This window comes from Cryptotermes secundus, unplaced genomic scaffold (assembly GCF_002891405.2).
Source record: "Cryptotermes secundus unplaced genomic scaffold, Csec_1.0 scaffold309, whole genome shotgun sequence".
In the NCBI taxonomy this organism is placed as follows: Eukaryota; Metazoa; Arthropoda; class Insecta; order Blattodea; family Kalotermitidae; genus Cryptotermes; species Cryptotermes secundus.
The window spans coordinates 248,228-252,532 of NW_019723305.1; the positions used below are offsets into that span (position 1 = coordinate 248,228).

General features: G+C 41.1%; 1 protein-coding gene across 1 annotated transcript in view; it reads right to left on the minus strand.

The window, feature by feature from the left end:
- LOC111861729 (zwei Ig domain protein zig-8) overlaps window positions 1-4,305 on the minus strand; it is a 290,427-nt gene that overhangs the window by 7,504 nt on the left and 278,618 nt on the right. The window lies entirely within an intron of this gene.

Sequence of the window (4,305 nt, forward strand, 5' to 3'; positions counted from 1 at the left end):
AACATCACGATGAACCTTCGGGTTTCGAAATACTGTCACGATCTTGGGGGGGGGGGCTGTGCGCGACTTATAAGACGGGTTCTGGGTTGGATGAATGGATTTACTGACACCTTATACACACACAACTCGGGACTACAAGCAATACAGCGCTATCGCTGGTCTACACACTTTACAGTTAACCGTTGCACATGCACTAGAGTTGTTAGTCTTCACTAGTCGTATCCTGGCAACGGGATTATAAGGGTCTCACCGTAACCTTAAATCGCATATGAAGTCTTCTTTTCACAGCCTAATTCCTTTCTTGCAATTATTCTGCAACTGGCAACTCAGTTCAATTCTTCTACTCCTAACTTCATATCCTGACATGCTGGCGTCTCGAAACTCGATTCCACTAGACTTCTCAACTGTACTGATCAACTATATTAAGCGATACTTAGCAGAAAAAATGAAAGTTAAGTTATTTTACTGAATGAAACATAACCTATAACCACCGATATTTATCTTGGAATAGTTGGATGTTTCAGATTATAATCAATATTATTTACAATGTCTCCCGCTGCAGTAGCACTTAACCTATAACGTATATTATAGTCAAATAATGATATAATTTACAAGTAAATTCATAGTGCATGTAGTTCTGTGGAACACAATGAAAATATTAGTTGTAGCTCGCAGAATATAGGCGAATAAGATACAAATACAAGAGAAATATTCGTGGTACAAAACACTTTATTTTATACAAGTTACAAGTAAATTCATCTGTATTTTACAAGTTCATATTCTTTTGTAGCAGGTCCCAAAACTCGCATCAGCTACAATACTCGTTCGCCCCCCCTTTGAGTCTCTTTACTATTTCATAAATTTTGCTTTGGCTCATCACACACTTTAGCCAGAAAACCAGGCAGAGATAACTGTTCTTAAGATTTGAGGTTTCCAGGGAAGCGAACATGTAGACTGCGGTCTACTGCTTAACCTGGTAAGTGACCAATTTTCGGATGAACCTCTGCCTCTGTCTTCTTGTAGGAGCCTTATTTTTCTTGATTTTCCTGATTTTCTTCTTCTTTTGGCATACAATTTCTCCCAGAGACGATCACAGTGGCCGTGCGTCTAAGGCATGAGCTGTCTTCGTCCGGTCAAACACTTGGATCGTGTGTTCGAGTCCAATTTGAAGCATGGATATATATCAGCGTGTCTTCTATGTTTGTGCTGTCCTGTGTGCAGGTAGCGGCCTTGAGACAGGCTGATCCCCTGTCCAAAGAGTCCTACCGACTGTGTAAAAAGACGAAGAAATTGAAAAGCGGCAAGGTCCAACAAAGGGCTATAGAGCCATAGATACATAGATAGGAAGGTAGATATATAGATAAATATAGCTCTCACAATTCTAACAATTGTCTTCATTCATTTTTGATACCTGCTCATCTAATTCCTTTAGCCGTTTTAAAATCAATTCCCCTATTGGCTGCATTTCGCATTGCTGTCTAATGTCCTGTTTGGTAACTTGACCTAGTCTCGTTTTCCCCACTGTGTTCATCTCTGTGGATTCTGATATTTTTTTTTCCAAAAGTATCAGCTCGTGTCTCGATAAGAATATGTGAGAACCGGTCTTAAACTGATTTGTAAATTCTTACTTTAGTCTCTTATATCAGATATTTATTCCGCCATGTCGTGTCATTTAGACATCCAGACGTTCTTGCGGCTTTGTGGGTTCGGCGTGTCACTCCGATTGCAGTGTTCCATTGTTGGTTATCTCTGTTCATTATCTGCTCTACTATGTTACCTTGTATCTGCAATTTGCACCGTACTAGTTCTTTACTAACAGTTAGGGCTTTTGTTTTACTTACTGTCATTTTCATATGATACTTTTGACAACTTAACATCATTCATTCATCAGTAATCTGTCAAGACGACAGGTCCACCGTCTCTTCCAAAACAGTTCCTCCACTTGATGAGATCTAGAGCTTTCTCCTTCAAATGAAAATATCCTCTTCTGTCCCCAAGGTCATCCAGCATCTTCTTACGTCTTCTTCCTCGTCTTTTGGTCACTTCTATCCGCCCCTCTATCTTTCCTTCCATAACTTCTTTTAGAAGGCAGTTTTCGCGTAAGATATGACCAATCCAATTAGCCTTCCGTTTTCTTATTTCGTGNTGCTAGGCAACGACTCTGTAAACACATTCCAGCTGAAGCTAACGCGCGCAACAATAGGGCGTCTATTGCTATGCAGCGGATCGGTAAACACGCCTAAAATTACGGGGCAGTAGAAGACGATGTTTTCCGTTGGGTCCGACCCGAAGCTATATAACGAGAAGTTCCAAGGGAGCAGTCGGTTGTTGTCAGAAGGTGAGAGAGAGTTCAGATGAAGAAGATTTCATTTGAGCGAGTTATCAAGAATTAAATCGAGTTCTGGAGATGTTAGTCCAAGGTGACTGGGAAGAAATGGCTCATCATCATCATCAGTAATCTGTCAGACGACAGGTCCACAGTCTCTTCCAAAACAGTTTCTCCACTTAATGCGATCTTCTGTTTTTGGAAAGAGACTATCCAGGAAAAGTGATAATGTGGTAGTTTTTCCATTTGCTTTCCACATCGCAGTACAACAGCCGTTCAAACCACTCTGGTCACGCCTGTTGCTATACGAACTTGAACCATCTCGAGCATCATTTGCTCTGTGCTTCAAGTCGCTGCTGATGACGCTGCTTCCGACATCAGTTTTCGGTGTCTCTCTTCGTCTGATGCCTACCCTTTGACCTGTCCAGCAAGGGAGGCCCTGCCCGTAGCTACGCTACCGCTGGTATAGCTCTCAGGGTCCTTGGCATACTCAAACCCCCTCACCACGATAAGGATAAGATAAGATCACCACGATAAGACACCAAGGAGGGGGCGAAATGGCTATATGATTAAAAATATTAGACTATTAGCCACGTTATTCACTTCTGAAATTTCTAATACTGATTTCAAATTATCGAATCCTTTTTTCTACAGTAATAAAACAAAGGTATACAGGTGAGTTTTATTCTAATGCTTTCTCTGTGATCTCTCTTATGGTGAAAATTGCATCTGTACAAAAAATCCCTCTTCGAAATCCTTGCTGCTCGTCACATTAAGATATGATATCTGCAAGTTTCTGTTTGATAATTTTGGTTTTAATTTCAGTAACGCACTACATAAGATGAGTGTTTTCTGAAAGTGGATAGAGTAACTTCGTCCGAGACTTTAATAATCACCTACCAGATCATACGGTGTCACAGAAGATTATTCTTCTTTGGTGAATTATCTCAATGATGCTGCCATGTTAAACTTTCCAGAGCTGACTACTATTACAAGTACTAAAAAAAAAAAACTATGCATGGTGCAGACCGGGACAGTCTTCTAAAGGGTTCTGACGATGGCGTATAATACTTAGAATTGCTTGGTTTTTGGACCTTTTCCATCGCTCGGTATTCTAGAAACTAGAAATCACAACGTTTCGGAAACTGGATCTATTTCCGTCCTCAGGTGAGAGGGGGAAGACACACATTTCGGTCCCTTAGAAAGGGCTAACCGCAATCACTGGACAGCCCCTGTCAGATTCACTTCAGCTATTTAATCACCCGAGATCGGGTTAATTCAGTAGAAGATAACACAAAATATACAATAAATTTGTGATAGAACAAGCATATGCATGGGCCTAGGATAGAAAAGGAGGAAATTGTAATTGCACATTTCCTTGTTATTTCTCGCCGAATTGGCCTGGTCTCAGGTGATTAAATAGCTGTGTGAATGTAACGGGTTGTCCCGTAATTGAGGTTAGCTCTTTCTAAGGGACCGAACTGAGTACGTGTCTTCCTCTCTCTAACCCGAGGACGGAAACAGAAACAGTTTCCGAAAACTTGTGTTTTGTAGTTTCTAGAAAACCGGACCACGAAAAAGTCCAAAAACGAAGTAATTCTCAGAAGTCTTGTCTTCTTTGTATTAGCCTTATTATTCAGTATTACTCTCGCATTTAATGTAAATTAAATTTATGAAGAGTGTGTAAGTTTTGAGGTTTTCACGGCGATGACTATGAAGAAAGTCGTCTTCTGGGTTTAGGCACCGTGTATTCTTCGTTTTGGCCGACGTTTCGGAGGAACATGCCTCCATCTTCAGACCAGTTGAATGGCTTGGAATGCAGAGAGCAGTAGCTGTAGTGATAGGATGTGAAAGGTGTTGCTTATATACGTACAAATTAGGCAGGAGGGTTGGTTAGGGAGAACGGACCAATGGGAGCAGTGGAGAGCGATTAAGACCATATATGGTGTTGTGTGCTAAGGGGGGGGGAACGGCCAGGG